General features: G+C 43.6%; 1 protein-coding gene across 7 annotated transcripts in view; it reads right to left on the reverse strand.

Annotated features, from left to right (window-relative positions):
- Positions 1 to 19,094, reverse strand: part of TMEM164 (transmembrane protein 164) — a 92,764-nt gene that overhangs the window by 10,673 nt on the left and 62,997 nt on the right. The gene's annotated exons all lie outside the window — the stretch shown is intronic.

A 19,094-nucleotide genomic window follows, 5' to 3' on the forward strand; every position in this document is an offset into this window, starting at 1 on the left:
AGGGAAGAACACTTTTTCCCATTGAAACCGTGGGGAAAGTTAGGAAGACAATGCAATTATCTGTGTTGGAAGTCTCTGTAATAAATAAACCACCACCATTATTTACTTTGTATCTCATCAACCTGAGACAGTGGTTCAACACTAACTCAGAAACTTTTTAACTGATGTTAAAAAATCAACCATCCCTACCTGAGCTAAATCATTATGTGGTATTTCTGGACAAATTCAGCCATCACATCCTCAAAAGCCACACTGCAATTCCCTGCAATTACACTGTTTTGCCACCTACATGTGTTAATGAAGGGGTGGCAAATGTATTAACCCTTGGCACTGGCCGTCTAGATTTTCCAATAGCAAATTCAAAAACAAAACAGTGTAATACTTGCAAGCAGGCAACCCTGACAACAGACAGCCCAGGAGAAAGACAAAAGAGGAACTCGCTGAGCCAGTTCTCTGCTCTTCCTCAATACATTGCTTCTGTCCAATTACCAGCGGCGTAAGGCACAAAACCTCGATGCTATTCAAAGAGAGAAGGAAGTATAACTCACTGCAAGGGATGACGAAGCACATACAAAGAAAGCCCACAACCAAATTGCAAGTCTGTGCAAAAAAAGTGAAGGAAAGGCCCACTTTGTAGACAAGATTCTTTAGAATACATAGAAAAAATAAAACTGTACCCTCCTAGAGAGCCACCTTACTTGTAAACGTCAAACCACCCGATTTGGTAAAATACAGCAACTATACATTAGTGCGTAATTGTGCCAGCCTGCTCTTAAATCAACAAAATTCACAGGGAGAAGCACAAGTCTGGATTTTAACGTTGCTTGAGAGACATGGAAAGGAAATTCCCAGAACATCAAATTCGAAATTTGGGGGAGGAAGACAGAGAGGAGTTGGATTCAAATACCAGAATCCATAACAGCCTCCATAGTTTCAGTTCTGGTTCACTTCCAAGGTCAGATATACCTGTTTTTCTGATCTAGTTCAGGTGTGAAAATTGGACAATATTTACCATCATTTTAGGCTGAAATCTCATAAGAACAGCTCAGCAAAATTTATACCATCCAACCCAAACCCAATCATTGGCCTTGGTTCAATCTCAGACCCAAACCGTAACCTGATGCTAATCCAGATCCAAACACTGCTGTTGTGGGCCCATCTGTATTAGTAATCAGAGTTATGATTCTTTGATTATTGGTAGAAAGGGGAAGCCTTCCCTGAAGCACAGCTCGCTCTGACATGGCATTGTGCTTGTAACGACGTCATGATGTTAACTGGCAGCAGCATAACAACTTCTAAGTCATCAGGTGCCAATGATTAAACAGAGTTATGGATTCACTGAAGAGGGATAAGTGAAGAGAGAGGATGGACTGAGAATGAAACTGTTTCAAATAAGATTTAATAGCACCAGAGAGACAGGATAGGAATTTATTGGCAAAAATCTTATTTGCACAAAATATTTTCTTTTAATCACACTCCAGTGTAAGAATCTCCTTAAACAGGCAACTCTGCTAGCCCTGATTCACAATGGCTGACTATGCTCAGCACTGCCAGGGTCCTGACTGCAAACTCCAAGATGTTCATGCAACTGTTAGGGAAGTGAATATAAACATTCCATACAAATTCTCTCTTTTTAAAGAGATTGTTCAAATATTCTGTAATAAAAATATTAAACAATAGAGCAATATTCTGCAAAGACAAAGCACTGCAAGAACCCTTGGAAGTTTTCTGCATCCTAACCCTTTCTTCTCTCTTCCGGGTTATTTCCTGAAAGACACTTGGGCATAAGGGAGCGAATCAGAGATCAATCAACTTGAAAGGAGCTTAAAATGGCTTTAGCAAATGGAAAAGGATTTGTAGGTCTGCCACTTGGACAGCCTGAGAATCAGAAATAATAGCTCCAGATATAAACATGCAACATTTGCTCCTGCTGAGAAGCCTTCTCCATCCATTGTCTGTGGTTTCATAAGGGCTTTTGCACTAGTTGAGGCAATGTGAGGGTCAGTTATACAAACTCCACACTCAGGACACACTTGAGAACAGAGGACAGTTTGTTTTGTTGCAACAGTGTTTACAGTTTTTACTGAATTAAACAAAACAACATTTTCATGCCATGAAAGATTGTTTGTTCTGAGGTCTGACTAATTATGCAAGAGCATTTCCTGGTGTGGAGTAGACAACACAGACTTCCTTTCTACACAGTAAGGCATCTAAATGCCAAAAAACAGACTCACACTGTACAGCTAGGCTACAACAAAGAGAAAGAACAAAACAAACATGAGAGGAATTGTAAAGCTGTACAGAACAACTGATTCACCTCACTGTTAGGATTTAGCAAGTGTTCGCTTTGGGTGTGTTGCTTGCTCCATGAAACATGCTTGCACCAAGAACTAAGATGGTGACACACTTAGTGGTGCATAGCAAGTGAAGAGAGCAATCCAATCCTGCCAATCCAGAATTTAAGGAATTCTGCAGGTAACCTCTATTCACAACAGTTTTACCATGCCCATTTTATAAGTCAAAGGGAAGGCAGCACTGCGGAGGCATCCTGCCCACAGCACACAAGATGAGACGGGTGATGAACACTCTTTGCTTGAGTTGATTTGGCGCTGAAATGTGAACATGAACATAAAGCATGGTAAGCAACTGCAAGCCAAAAGGTACAAGGTCCCTAAACCCAGACCTAACAAGCTGAAAGGGGACCACCAGGGCTGCCCAGTGGATTCAGGGGCAAAGCAATTTCAGGGGCCCCTTCCATAAAAAAAAGTTGCAATACTACAGAATACTATATTCTCGTGGCGGTCCCTGTGGGGCCCAGGGCAAATTGCCCCTCCCCAGGCAGCCCTGGGGAGCACCTCTAAGGGTGCCAGGCCCCTGTGGGTTTCTCCTCTCACTGAGAGGACCAAAGACAGACCTCCTGAGGATGGTGTTAACTTCAAGGAGCAAAGACATCCCCAGCAATGGGCAAAGGAGAGGCCCAGGCCACTGTCCCTGGCCTCATATCCACCTCCCAGCCCCTGGGAGCTTCACACTCTCTGGTGACTAAGGCAGGCTGGGCATTATGTTCTGGCTGCCAGTCCCAAACTCCCCTTTCCTTGCAGGTTACCACCAACATCGCTCCCCCTGCCTCCCAGGGGCAATATTAAAAAAGGGATAGCTAGCCTCCACGTCAAGAAATCTTTCCCAAACAGTAAAGTCTTCAGAGCAGGCTCCTGAGAAAGCAGCAGAAACCCAACTGCCTGGGAAAGTTAAAACTAAACTGGGCAAGACATTAGACAGAATACTATAGGGAGCAATCCTGAATTGACAGGGAGATGGACTGGATGACGAGTAGGTCTTCTCCATCTAACTTCTATTCTCTGGTGTGCTCCTGCACTGTGACTTGGCATTTACCTCTTTTGACACCCTTTTAGCACTGATGCATCACAGTTAATGCCATTTCTGAAAATAGGACAGAACATCAGACATTTTTAGCTTCTGAATGTAAAAGTGGCTCTCCTAGGATTACCATGTGAGAGGTACACACGATGTCAGAGGAGGTGAACAGAGTTCCCAGATGCTGGTTGTTGTACAATGTACTATAGCAGCTCAGAGAGACAGAACAACTTGATGTAAAAAGCCTTGAGTCACCAGGAGACAGGACCCACTAGCCATGGAAAAACTAACATACTTTAAATGGCATTGGGAAGAGACTCTTCAAACTTGATTCCTTTTCTCAGAACACTCAAACAAGCAAAGGTCCAAGACAGGTATAGATGGATGAACTGTCACCTTCTTCTACTAGCAGATATTTCATCCCTCTCTAACCATCTATTCCAGGTCCCCATAGTTGTTAAAATGAAAGCAAATCACAGCCCACATTACTCAAATAACCAATAAAATGTCTCTCCTTTTGAAGATTACTGGCTTTGTTGCTTGTGGTTTCAATATGAAAACATATGGATGTTGTGGAGTTCAGAAATTTCTTGGGAAATTTACTGTCTACTCATAGAATTTTTAACATGGATAGCAAATTATGCATTGTTTGTTTTATAACAAATTGCCACACACACAGACACACACAAACCCTCTGCATCAAACTAGCCCATGATCAAAATATGCTGATGTGAAGCTTTGGAAAATTTACTCTCAAACTATTCAAGTATTACATTTTCTATTAAAATTTGCTTTAGAACATATTTGGCATATTGTTTTTTCAGCAAAGAGCATAACTCATAATGCCACATCTGCGGCTTGTCCCTAACACTAGCCCAGCATGATGCAGATTCAATGTAGCCCTCCCCAGGACACATGCTAAAGGGTTTATTGGATAGCTTCCAAGAACAGAGAGCACATTACAAGAAGTCTTGCCGCTCTCATCCCAAAAAAGGGCAGGCTATGGACGACTAGTGAATTTTCTACTTCATCTGAACGCATGGCAGCCTTGTTACTGCTTGGAAAGGAGAGGCAGCGTGTGATGCATGGAATTTTGAAGGATGGCCTCTCATCTAAGATTCCCATCAGATTTACACAGTGGTATAGCAAAAAGAGGATTCACTGGCATGGAGGGCAGTCTTCTGTGCACACAAGTTCTTGTGGCCCTTAAGCAGGCTGGCTATAGCCCTAATGAATAACTTGATGAAGTCTTTCTATTAACTACATTAGGCTTTGGAACCAGCCCTTACTGCAGGAACCTTGGACAGCTGAGCATCTATCTATTGGTCTAGTGATGGCTATAAATGGCTTTTTCTACAGTGAGGAAACAGTTGTCAAATATTCAGGATAACCGCCTTATAAAGTACATTTACACTGCAAAAACAAAACAAACCACAGGCAGCAAGTCTCAGAGCGCATGTCTACAGACTCGGGCTTGTGCTATGGGGCTAAAAATAGCAATGTAGATGTTCCCACGCGAGCTGGAGATTGGGCTCCGAGACTCACCCCCCTTGCTGGGCTATAGAGCCCAAGCTCCAGCTTGAGTAAGAACATCTACGCTGCTATTTTTAGCCCTGTGGCACAAGCCTGAGTCTGCAGACCTGGGCTCTGAGACTTTCTGCCACAAGGTTTTGGAGGGGGGTTTGTTTGGTTTTTTGCAGTGTAGGCCAGACACCTGCAAACTAAAGAAGTTATTTGATGAGTGCATTTGGATAGTAGCAAGTATACTATAAATACAGCTTAACTGAGTCCTGCCAGGAGTTGGAATTCTCCAAGAAGCCAAAACAGATGATTTGCCAAGAAACTGACATATGATACCAGTTATTTCCACAGGATCTGCACAACTCTCTGGCTTGGACACCTGGCAGGCAACCTAGCATGGATCAGCAAGGGTATTTCCCATATTTTAATGCAGGGGGGCGAGGGGGGAGGAGAGAAGAGAAAAACAAAAACTGTTAAAATATTGCTAGCATTAAAGTCTGTAGACAGCAGGACCCTTTAAAATAAAGAGCATCAAGGGTGTAGAATGGTGCCAGCTGCACAAGGACATTTGTACTAGATTCTGAAGCAGCACATTCATTTAACGTTTCTTTACACCAATTCTTTTTCTGATATTTTACAGGCAAACTGTTTTATTCAAATTTCCTGCCACACTCCTAGATATTCTGAACTAATTTACGTAAATGCTGATGAACCCTGACGACAATCTCAGTTTCATCCAGGCATCTCCACCAACAGTTGTCCTCAGGGCTATTCTGCTGCACAAACCATCTTATTTTGGTAGAGAGAAGTACAGTATCAACGTTTTAAATTAGGATTTATTCAGCAGTTTCATCCAACTCACACTTTCAGTTAGCAAGGGCCAGAGTGGTGGAGACCAAGAGCTGCACCTGCTACCAAAGTGAAGTCCTAGTATGCATGAGCACAGACTAGGGAGCAAAAAAATGAACATGTATTTGTGAACGTACTGTAGAAAAGAAAAATCTGGGGGGATTCAGGTAACAGAAGAATGGGAGCAGCCCCCATCACACTGGATAACCAAAAAAGTATTTTTGCTAGTGAACAAAACCCAGAAAAGTCAAGATAGGTCATAGCCCCAGAATTCAGATTCTGCCCAAATTTTGGAAACATCCAAGAGGATTTGGTCTTAGCCCATCACTACCAGAAAAGTGAAATTGACCAAAAAGCTCAAGCTAGTTTTGCTGTCTAACTAGAAATGCTAGGCAAGGTTGATCCCAACAGTGTCAACTGTAGGGGTTCTTTTTTTAATCTCTATTATTATTTTAAATACTTGACCTGCACCAGTGATTGGTGTTACCCGAGACACAACAAAAGACTGTTCTCAGTGGTACCAGATGACAGAACAAGGAGTAATGGTCTCAAGTTGCAGTGGGGGAGGTTTACATTGGCTATTAGGAAAAACTTTTTCACTAGGAGGGTGGTGAAGCACTGGAATGGGTTACCTAGAGAGGTGGTGGAATCTCCTTCTTTAGAGGTTTTTAAGGTCAGGCTTGACAAAGCCCTGGCTGGGATGATTTAGTTGGGGATTGGTCCTGCTATGAGCAGGGGGTTGGACTAGATGACCTCCTGAGGTCCCTTCCAACTCTGATATTCTATGACAAATGCAACAACACTTAACCACATACTTAACTTTGCCTATGTGAGTCATTTCACATGGGAAAAAGTTCAGCATGTGCTTAAGTGTTTATGGGACAGAGCCCGAGATGGTAAATGCAGTAAATTGTCCTTCAATCTGCAGAATAAGTGTTTTTTCCCCTTGAGGCATCACTAAAAAAAACCACAAAAACACCTCTACAATATTATGATGTTTTGGACAAATCCTTTAGAATACAAAAGTAGTTCATACCTCACTAAATAAAGGTCAACTAAATAGAAAATCTAGGACACTCATAATATGGCAAATATAATTGTGGTCCCATGGACAGCTTCACAGTAAATACTGATCCAAGTTTGACTCTGTTACATATTTAAAATGCACACATCTCTGGATCCAAACAGTACAATAGCTTCTGGGAGTGCCATAACTGCGCCATCCATCCCAGCAGGCTCAGCAAAGACAGCGAACCCACCACCTCCAGACTTGTCCTATTTTTAATTTCATCCACAACAACATTTTCAGGACACCAGCTGACAAAACATAAAGCTTTAAACCCAGCAGAGAGATTTTCTCTAGTCTTGTTAATGCAATACGAAGGGTCACGCAAAACCAATTACTGCCCAAGTACTTTCAGTCTTTGTGACAGCTACACTGGAGTCTACTCACTATGGCTGCAATACTGCAAACTGATCTGCGTAGGTGAACCTCTGCACCCATCTGGCACCCTACTAACAAACAGAGTTCCATACATCTGTAACTGTGGAGTGGCTTACACGATCAAGGACTAACCTGTGCCCTTTTTTTCCCATATCATAGAACAGCGGTTCTCAACCAGGGGTACACATACCCCTGGGGGACACAGATCTTCTGAGGGGTACATCAATTCATCTAGTAATTTGCTAGTTTTACAACAGGCACTAAATGCACAATAAAAAGCACTAGTGAAGTCAGTACAAACTGAAATGTCATACAGACAATGACTTGTTGATACTGCTCTATAGACTACACTATACACTGAAATGTAAGTACAATATTTATATGCCAATTGATGTATTTTATAATTCTATGGTAAATACGACAACATAAGCAAATGTTCAGTAATAGTGTGCTGTGAGACTATTGTATTTTTATGTCTGATTTTGTAAGCAAGTAGTTTTTAAGTGAGGTAAAACTTGGGGGTACACAAGACAAATCAGACTCCTAAAAGGGATATAGTAGCCCGGAAAGGTTCAGAGCCACTGTCATAAAACACAAAGCATCTTGGGCTCTCATATTTCTTCTCTCACCCTGCTGAGACCACACATTGGTACATGAAAGTCTGTGAATTTCCTTCATTTCCTTCCTTCTCTCCCCATCACACAGATCTTTTAATTCACCTTACTTTCTTACAGATTGTTTAAAATAAGCAAGGAATGTTAATATCTTAGAGCAGTGGTCTCCAAAGTGGGGTGCGCAAGAGAATCCTTTGGGCTGCGCAGCAGGAGGAGCGGCGCTTCAGCAGTTCAGGCAAGAGTCCGAGCGCCCTTTTTTTTGCTTCAGCAGTTCGGGCAGGAGTCTGAGTGCCCCCTCCCTTTTTTTTTTTTTTTTTTTTGCGTGTTTGGGGCGGCAGGGGGTGTGTGCTCAAAAATTTTACACTGATAGGGGTGCGCAATCAAAAAAGTTTGGAGACCACTGTCTTAGAGAATGAATCATATCTTAAATAAGAACAAAAGTATCCCCTACTTCCTGGAAAGAAAACAAGTGTTCTGATGAACATTCACTTTGAAGAAAAACTCAACTGTTTTGTCTCTGTCCAACAAATATTTTGATGCATTATGAGACTGACTTCCGGCTGCACATGCTCAGTAAATAGCGTTACAAATGCTCACAGGAATATTTAGCTAGTAAAGAAACAACATAAATTGATACGTCTTTTACCAAGGCTAGTCAGTGTTGGCAATTATATACCATGTGGAGAGGTTATCTGCCAAGGTAGGTAAACGTATGTTTGTTTGTTTTAATTCACTTGCAGAAACAGACCTGATAGTTAAAGTTGTACTTTTTCACATCATCATCCTAGGTACCCATTGCAGTCAGAAATTTTTACTGAATAGAGTCACTGAAAGGTTAGCATTTACCAATTGAGAAAGCTTTCAATTGGAACGTCAACGAACATCTCAACTCTTTACTATTTCCATTAGCAGTAGCCAGACAAATCGGCATAGCTATGAAAATACTGGGATTTTATTTTAAGGAAGAGTTCTGACAGAAATACCACAAAGATCTGACACTGATCCAGAGATCCATAAAAATTTCCTTTTCAGAAGAATGTTTGTTCATTTGCTGGTTTAGGATTAAACTACAATATACCTCTCACAGAAATACTTACAATGCCTTTGAATGCTTTTTGTGTAGCTTAAATGTCATTCATTAAATTGGTATCCAAACAGACTATTGTGGGCATAAAGGGAAGCTCAGAACTTTAAACAGATTACATTTGGAAGAAGAGTGCCATTGGTTCATTTAGTAACTTTAGCTTTGTGCAAAAAAAAAAAAAAAAAAAAAAGTGCAATATCAGAGGTGCTGTGTCTTTCTCACCCTTTGTAGGATGTATTTAGCAGATTTTTTTTTTTGAGAGAGAACATTTACAGACTGATATATTCCTTAACAAAAAAAGAAAAGAAAAAAAAAGCACACACTCTCGCATATATTAGTAAAAAGAAGTTTTTTCTAGGATGGTCTTTTTCCTCTGGGGAAAAAAAAAAGTTACATTTAAGGAAGGGAGAGATTACCTTAAATTTGAGGGCCCGGTTATCTAATACCCAGCCCTCACTGGAATAGCCATCCTTAGTTTAGTCACCCAACAGCCAATTCTCTGCAATACAAACTAAGCTGGCCAATTCTCACGCAACAGATCAGTGGCAAAAACTACAATAGAACACATCTCTAGATTCCCAGTCTCTAGCTCTTATGTATCATGCTGCATACATTATGTCCATAGCTATAACACAAGAACTAGGGGTCAACAAATGAAACTAATAGGCAGTAGGTTTAAAACAAACAAAAGGAAGTATTTTTTCACACAACGCAGAGTCAACCTGTGGAACTCCTTGCCAGAGGATGTTGTGAAGGCCAAGAGTATAACAGGGTTCAAAGAAGAACTCGATAAGTTCATGGAGAATAGGTCCATCAATGGCTATTAGCCAGGATAGGCAGGGATGGTGTCCCTAGCCTCTGTTTGCCAGAAGCTGGGAATGGGTGACAGGGAACGGATCACATGATGATTACATGTTGTCCATTCCCTCTGGGGCACCTGGCATTGGCCACTGTCGAAGTCAGGATACTGGGCTAAATGGACCTTTGGTCTGACCCAGCATGGCCATTCTTATGTTCTTATATGTTCCCAAATTATTTACATTTCCTTTCCCACCTCCAGTGCAATACTGCTAATTCTTAAAATAGAAAATTCACCAACTGAGCCATTCAAGCAGTAGCCTGAATATATAAAACATTACGGGATATTGTCATCTTGAATCCTGCCATCCGCTGCTAACTCCTTGGCACACACTCACTAGTCTGTAGAATAATATTTATCTTTCACCCCACATGGTTTACCACTTGCTGTTGTCAGTACCCTGGAGTGGACACAGCACTGTAGTACACCTGTCATTTTCTGCTGCATCCCATGTCTGGCTGGGCAGGCTGCTGAAATTGCTGATAAATTAGCAGGCTGTTCAAAAGAGGACTTTAGCTCAGCATTAAACATCTGTTGCCTATGAGATGTCTGATACATTTCACAGCTGTATATCATTAATTATTTATATTGTCATAGTGCCTAGGAACCACTTGTGCCTAGGAACCTAATGTACTGGGTGCTATACACTTAGATTGTATGCTCTGTTTGTAAGACTAAATACAGACAGATAGGGAGTACAAGGAAACAATATTAGTCAACATGATAAACAGTGTTCTCAGCACACCCATGGCCTAACTCAAGTTTTTCCTACAGGCATCATAGCAAAGGAGAGTTTTAAGGAGAACAAGGAAGTGGCTTTGCAGATATTTAGATGGAGTTCCTCACAAGTGCGAAGGGCAGCATGGGAGAAAGCACTGCTTGTTTGAAAATTTAACAAAAATGGCCAATGGAAGGTGGCACCAGGGACTGATTAGAGGCAAAAGTCAACATTTCAACAGTGAATGAGAGATATAGGTAGGGTGGGAATAGGCTGTTAGGGCCCTTAAAAGTGAGGACAAGTAGTTTATGTTTGATGCGATAGAGGAGGAGGAGCAGAGGGAGTCAAAGGGGGGGGGGGTGCCATGGTCATAGCTACTGGCTAGCAAAATGGTATTTTCAGCTACATTCTCTGAAAGGACACGAGTGAGGTAAGACTGCATTTGTCAAGGCCAGAGAGAAGGACATTACGGAAATGAGGTGAGAGCCTGGATGAGAGATTTAACTATATGGATGGATAGGAAAGGCCTTGCCTTAGAGATGTTATGCAGAAAGAATCTAAGATTTAAACATAGCCTGGATGTGAGGACCTAAGGGGTCCAGGTCAAAGATGATGCCCATTTTATGGGCCTGAGAAACTGGCAGGATAGTGTGTTGTCCAGAGTGATCAAGAAAGGTGGTGGGGGATTAAGGGTTCCGTTTTAGCCATGTTAAACTTGAGCTGACAGCTAGATATCCATGAAGAGATGTCGGAGGAACAGGCAAATATTTTAGCTTGGACACACAGAGAAGTCTGGAGTAGAGAGTTAAAGCTATGAGTAATCAGCACAGAGCAGAACTGCAGTTGAATTTGTGTTTGTGATGAGACTACCTAGCAATAACCTGCAGAGGATGTGGACCAAGGAGAAAGCCCCATGGAACCCACATAAAGCTGGACAGGTGATGATGAGGATCCTCTAGAGCAGGGGTGGGCAAACTTTTTGGCCCAAGGGCCACATCTGGGTATGGAAATTGTCTGGCGGGCCATGAATGCTCATAAAATTGGGGGTTGGAGTGCAGGAGGGGGTGAGGGCTCTAGCTGGATGAGCAAGCTCTGGGATGAGGCTGGGGATGAGGGGTTAGGGGTGCAGAAGGGGGCTCTGGGCTGGGACCGAGGGGTTCGAGGGCAGGAGGGGGATCGGGGCTGGGGAGGAGGTCAGGCATGCGCCGGGCAGCGCTTACCTCAAGCAGCTCCCAGAAGCAGCAGCATGTCCCCCATCTAGCTCCTACGCAGAGGCGCTGCCCCGTCCACAGGTGCCGCTCCTGCAGCTCCCATTGGCCACAGTTCCTGGCCAATGGGAGCTATGGGGGCAGCGCTTGGGGCGGGGGCAACATGTGGAGCCCCCTGGCTGCCCCTATGTGTAGGAGCAGGAGGGGGGACATGCCGCTGCTTCCAGGAGCCGCGCAGAGTGGGGCAAGCTCCCGACCCCACTCCCCGGCTGGAGCAGGGCAAGCCCCGGACCCCGCTCTCCAGCAGGGAGAACATCTGGAGGGCCGGATGCAGCTCCCAGGCCGTAGTTTGCCCACCTCTGCTCTAATGTGATTAGAGTGGTAGGAGGAGAACCAACAGAGAAGAGTCACGGAAACCAAGGGAGGACAAGATTTCAAGTAGAAGAACATGCTTGATGGTGTCAAAGGTGGCTGAAAAGTCAAGGAGGATGAGACTGGAGTTCTGGTTCTGATCTTTGGCTAGGTCGCTAGGACGAATTCATTTGAGACTTTGGCAAAGGAGACTGCACTGGAATGAAAGGGGCACGCCAGATTCTAAGGATGGAGCTGGTGGAGAGAAAATCCAGACAATTGCAGACATTCAATGAGCTTAGAGAGGAAAGGTAGAAGGGAGATGCTGTGGTAGTTGGAGAGGCAAGTGAGGTTGGGGGGAGGGTTGGGTTTTTTCTGTTAAGATGGGCGCTACTAAAGCATGATTGTATTGTGAGGGGAAAGTTCCAGATGAAATTGAGGTTAAGAAGAATAAGGAAAAGGATGAGGGTGGGCGCAAGGGAGATCAGGAGATAAGATGGGGTCGCTCAGGCAAGCGTAGAGTAGATAGGAAAATTCTGCAAGTGTGACAAGGAAGGAGGAGGTGAAAGTTGTAGGATGGGAAGGGAAATGGTTATATCATATTTTGTAAGAAATTGGCACACTCCTGTGCAGAGAAATGGAGGCCAAAAGAGGGGAAGGTTTGATGAGTGAGTTGAACAGGCAGCTGGGATTGCGGGCAAGAGATTCAGTTAAGCTGGGGAGTTGTTTTGCTAACCAGATGGCAAAAATGAAAAACAGGAGAACAAATTTGTAGTGGAGGGAGGAAGTCCACCTGGTCACAGGACGACCACATATACACCACGTAGCACATATGTCTAAGCAACACCTGAATCAAACTCCATTCCCAACAGTCAAATTCTTTCAAGAAAGGGTCACATAGGAGACAAAAAAGGGACAAAGTCTTTGTGTGAATTCTAATTTATTGTAATTCTATTAAACTTGAAGGGAACTTCTTGAGTACCTTTAGGTCAATGATCCAAATTCTCTGCTAGTGTAAATGAGTGAAATGCCATTTAAATTTACGGTGCTGCCTTCTTTTAGATCAGCAGAGAATTTGGGCCACTGTAGCAGACCCGCAAAACAGCACCCATATAGTCCTACACCAGAGAAGGATAAAAAATAGAGACCAGCGCTACACCGTGCAAGATGCTAAACCAGGGGTCGGCAACATTTCAGAAGCGGTGTGCCGAGTCTTCATTTATTCAATCTAATTTATGGTTTCGGGTGCCGGTAATACATTTTAATGTTTTTTAGAAGGTCTCTCTCTCTAAGTCTATACATGATATAACTAAACTAGTGTTGTATTGTAAAATAAACAAGGTTTTCAAAATGTTTAAGAAGCTTCATTTAAAATGAAATTAAAACGTTGATCTTACGCTGCCGGCCCGCTCAGCCCACTGCTGGTCTGGGTTTCTGTTCACCTAGGCCGGCAGCGGGCTGAGCGAGGCCTGTGGCTGGGACCCCGGCTGGCAAGGGTCCGTCAGCCAGAACCCAAGACCAGCAGCAGGCTGTGCGGGGCCGAGACCCAGAGGGCTGGGGGCAGAGGGCTGGAGGCTGGGTATGTGGGGGGGTGTAGGTGTCAGGGCAGAGGGGGGCCTGGGTATGGGTGGGGGTGCCAGTGTCAGGGCTAGGGCTGGAGTGGGGGGGATGAAGGAGTCAAGCAGAGGGCTGGGTGTGTATGAGGGAGGTACAGGGCTCAGGACAGGGGCCTGAGGGGTGTGCAGGGCTCAGGGCAGAGGGTGTGGTGTATGTGTGGGGGGCAGGGCTCAGGAGAGAGGGCTGGGTGATTGCCCCCCTAAGAACTCCGAACCCCGCTGCTCCTTGTCCCCTGACTACCCCGTCCTGGGACCCCTGCCCCCAACTGCCCCTCAGGACCCCACCTCCTATCTAAGCCTCCCTGTTCCTTGTCCTCGGACTGGACCCTATCCCCTACCTGTCCCGACTGCCCCGACCCTTATCCACACCCCAGTCCCCAGCCAGACCCCCGGGACTCCCATGCCTATCCAACCACTCCCCGCCCCTGACAGGACCCCCAAAACTCCCGACCCATCCAACCCCCCCCCGACTCCCTGCCTGCGCCAACCCCTCTCCACACCCCTACCTCCTGACAGGACCCCCAGAACTCCCAACTCATACAACCCTCTAGCTCCTTGTCCCCTGACCACCCCCTCCAGAGACCCTCCACCCTAACTGTCCCCCCCAGGAGCCTCCTTGCTCCTGGTCCCCTGACTGCCCTGACCCCTATCCACCCCCTGCCCCCTCACAAACCCCAGGACTCCCATGCCCCAACCAACCCCGGCTGCACCCTGACAGCCCCCGCCAGAAACTCGCCCCTAACCCCTGGGCCCCACCTCCCCATCCAACCCACCCTGATCCCTGTCCCTTGACTTCCCCCACCCCTTATCCAACCCCCCCAGCCCTGGGCCCTTTACCTTGAGGCTCCACGCAGAGCCAGACACGCTACCCAGCCGGAGAGCACAGCCCTGACCCCCCGAGCGCTGCGCACGGCGGCGGCAGAGCTCCAGTTGAGCAGGGAGCGTGTCTGCCTCCCCGCGGAGCCAAACGCTGCCCCGCGGGAGCGCGCTGCCCCAACCCCCCAGAGCGCTGCACGCGGCGGCAGGGCTCCAGGGGAGGGGCCGGCAGCTTGCTGCACTCGGCCGGCGCTCCGGCCCCGGAGCGCGGACCCCGCGGCTTGCCGTGCCGGGAGAGTGGGGCCATTTGCCCACCCCGTGCGCACGGCTACGCTTCTGCTCCCGCGGGGGGAGCAGAGGGCAGAGGAGAGCGGGCGAGGCTGGGCAGGATTTTTAATGGCATGCTGGAGTCCGGACAGGCTCCGGTGTGCCATTAAAAATTGGCTCGCGTGCCGTCTTTGGCACGCGTGCCATAGGTTGCTGACTCCTGTGCTAAACCATAAATGTGTTTTAGGCTTACTTCAAAGGTACATGATACAGGACAAAAGGTCTTGGGATCCTCCAAACATAATTAGTCGCAGAATTTCACGTGAAGTTGAAAGCATCTGAATATTCCTTGGAGAATCTCCAGTGCCCCCAAACAAGTAATATGTATCCCCACTATCCACCAATACACTGAAAGTGAGGTGAACCTTAGATTAGAAGAGTCTGGTACCAAGTATCTAATCTTGCAAGTTTTTCAATTAGGAGGTGTCTATGTCTAAATTTGTAGCAGCTGTTCAACACTGGGGCACTTTTTAAAAAAATTTCTTGTAGGAACAACACATTTTATATTAACTTACTCTTGGTGTTAGAAAATCCTTGCAGGAATTCAATTTCTCATGATTCCATGTTACAATGCAACTGCACAGAACTAAGAACAAATGGAAGAACAGACAAGCAATGATGCAGATTTAACTCCATTTGGACAGATCAGCTACAACATACGTTGTATCAAACTGGATTCTACCCTGAGTATGCCAGTATGACTTAGTAACACCTGCTAACACCCCTCAACTTGGAACTATTGTCTTTTTAGGTGGAAAATTGTGAGTAGGCAGATTTTTTACACTTCAGAATGGGTCACATTTTAAAGCCTCTCTACCCACATTACTGACACACCACCAAAACCAGAGAATTTCATTTTTAGTTTTCACTATGTTGATACTTTACTCATGTAGGATGAGACTGGTCAATTTCACTCCCTGGTTCTCACCCACTAAGAGGTTCCTGACACTGCACTGGTAACTTCTAAACAAGGGATGAAATCTTGGCCCCAGTGAACTCAGTAGCACCAAATAAATTGAGTGTAAATTCTACTTGAAATCATAGGTTGTATTTAGATCTAAATTACGGATAGCAGTCTAGTCCAGCCTTCGCACATTTAAGCACATATTTATAGATTTAAATGTACATTTGATTATTTTTCTCTTTAGCAGCAGACATATTTCTTACTTATCAAACATTATAATTGCCAGCTGCATGCAGAACTGCTCCACTGTAGGATTTGGTATAGGTAGTTATCCCGATTAGAAAGAAAGACACAAATCCTGAAGAAATTCAGTGTATTCAGCCTGTAATGAGCACAAACATCCAGAGCTAAAAGACATGCTTATACTGATAGTGGAGTCCATATGCAGCAATTAATGCCTCACAAGCTATCATGAACAGTAATTAAATTTTCATAATCTATGGTGTTGTGTGTTAGCAGCTATTATAATTATCACCATAACACCTATTATTTACACCAGGAGTCATAAGCAAGAGCATTTTAAAAAACAGCTGTTTAACAGGAGTGAAACATTTCACAACTCTAACAGGCTGCTCAGAATACATCTGAGACATCATGGGATGGAGGGGAGCAGAAAGAGATGGCAGAACGTGGACACATTTACAGAGAATCTTTATTACAGAACTAAAGACTCAAAACATAAAAGATTTTAACAATGAGGACTCCGATGAAAACACCACCACTAACTGGTGTGAAATGATTCTGCTGCTGCTCCACATTCCTCTCCCCACACATATGGGAGCCCCTGAGCAAAGCCCAGGTCTTAGTGCAGGAGGGAGAGCCATCTTCTGTTACTAGAAGCTAGATCCCTGGTACCTTTGAAATAAAAGAATCAAGGAGAGAAGGGGTAGGGGATGAATAGGAGAGGGAACATACAACTAACAACTCAAGCAAATACCCACACTATGCATTCTACTTAATCAGTTTTCTGAGGACTTATTAAATAACTATGTGTCAGCCAGCTGCAAAATTTCAAAATCACACAAAATTTTGACGCAACATAGAAATGAAAAATTTTGCCAGTATTTCCCTCCTCAGTTTTCCCAATTAGCTCCCATTTAAATTATCATCACCACTCAACCTTTTGCTGCTCTACACCTTGAAAATAATTCATCGTTATGAACTTCTTGTTCTATTTCAAAAAGTAGACACAAACAATTTAGAAGGTGCAGGACCCCTCCTGCAGGACAACACAAAAACATTTATCAGATGGCAATAAGAGTTTTGCTCAGTAGCACAGAAAAAAACCACACAGAATATAGTTAAAAGTTACTACCACAGTAGTTTACAGGCTAATGCCCAGAAGCTATGACTATTTGTCAAATTTTCAATTGCTCATGCATTGCTTGGCCTATGCGCCATGGTCTATATTCTGGAATTACTGGGTCTCAAAGGGGATCTGCTCCACGCTGACAATACCAGGATTTAAATGTGCAGATCTTCTTACTCAGGTAAAACTCTTATTTTGAAGGCTTAAGTGAGATTTAAGTGGTGTTTAGGCCATTTTCCGGCACTCTACATAGGGATGAATTTCAAACTGAGTGTGTCAAATCCAGCATTTAAATTTAAAATTATTCTTTTAGCAGCAGCAGCATCATATGCAGCATCTTTAAACAATCCTGCTCTAAAAAAATATATTTAACATTATTCATTTCAAGACAGAAACCTTAACTTCAGAAACACTTTACACTGTCCTAGATGCTCATGTTAACTATGATCTCTGAATCGGTAAAATAAGCACACTTCTATATTTAAGCACATGAGTAATCCCATTACATTTATTTGGCAAACCCCAATTGCCAGCTTCAAGCAGAACAGCTCCACTGTAGAAATTAATGCGCATAGTTATATGCAAAGCAGTTCAGCATTAGTGTTCCTCAGCTGCTTACTTCTCTTATACTCATCCCTCATTTTTTCTTACACTTAACAGTGACTCAATCTGATTTTGCATCACCTAATCCTGTGATTCTCAGCCTCTTCAGGTTGGTGACCACTTAGTCAAAGTCAAAAAGTTTCATAACCCCTTATATTTACTATAAAAATAAGAATAATAAATGGATCGGTGATAATGATAAACCTATAGAATATATGTGTGCATGTTTCAAGGAGTAGACAGAATATTTTGCCTGGAAGGATAAGAGCGTGCAAGGAGAAGGAACAAGATTTTCTTTGCTTTAGGTTGTAACAACATTTTCAAAGGCTCACAATCCATCAGTTGAGAAACACGAATATAATCTATTTATTCCATTCAGAAAGTAAGTTCAGTGGCTCATCTTTCCAAAGAACTCTCAGAGTTCCTCTCACTCAAAATCATTCTATTTGCCCTCCATTGTACCTTCTTCACATCTGGGGGTAGTTGGTCTTTTGGGTTTTATATCAATTATGGCAGAGCCTCATACTAAATTACAGAGAGGGACTCACAGCATTAAAGGGGGGGGAACACTGATTTTTCATCTTTAACCTTACATTTTTCTACCTTAAATACCACAAGAAACTATTTTTCATGTTTATTTATAAAGTGTAATCCTGCAGGTGAATGCTGTTAATACACTTGTTCTGGAAATGCTATGGTCTCTCAATAAAATGTTTTGGATTTTTAGAAAAAATGCTTATATGCCTAGGTTGATGGACCTCCACATGTTCTAGATACCAAAGTGATCGACCAAAACCATGTAGGAGGATTAATAAAATTCAATACAAATGAGACTAATTTGATTTTATGCAGATCAATGCTAGTAAGACTGTCAGGATTTGCAAATGAACAACCAGTATCTGGCTTTATGATGATACTTACCACCTCAACTTCACTCAGCTGAAGCACACAGTAATCTTGCTAATGAATATCATTATCCCCTTCATAGATTAGTCAGCTGGTGAGTTACAGGATTATTTCATTAAGCAAATAAATTTAAGAGCTCTCCCCCACACACATACCTGATAAATGATACCTATTATAAGTGCAACTATTACAAAATTTCTGTAACCTAGTACCATATTTTCCATCAACATGGAAAATCAGTCATTAAACAGAATGAAATTTACCTACACTCCATAATCTCAGTGCCCTTGAAGGGTATTTCAGTGAACAAGCACTGTATGTACATACTATATGCACAAGAATATAGATGTCTCTTAAATCTACTGGCATTTTTAATGAGGCTCAGAGTCAGCGAGTCAGTCTGTCTTACCATTGACCCTCAATACCATTTACAAACTGTTCAGAGTTGGAAAATAAATTAATTTATTATTATTATTCCAGACCCCAATAAATTAAGCTATCACTTCCTTCTGAGCATCTAAGTTTGTGCC

The sequence above is a fragment of the Mauremys reevesii genome, linkage group 9 (assembly GCF_016161935.1).
Source record: "Mauremys reevesii isolate NIE-2019 linkage group 9, ASM1616193v1, whole genome shotgun sequence".
Classification (NCBI taxonomy): domain Eukaryota; kingdom Metazoa; phylum Chordata; order Testudines; family Geoemydidae; genus Mauremys; species Mauremys reevesii.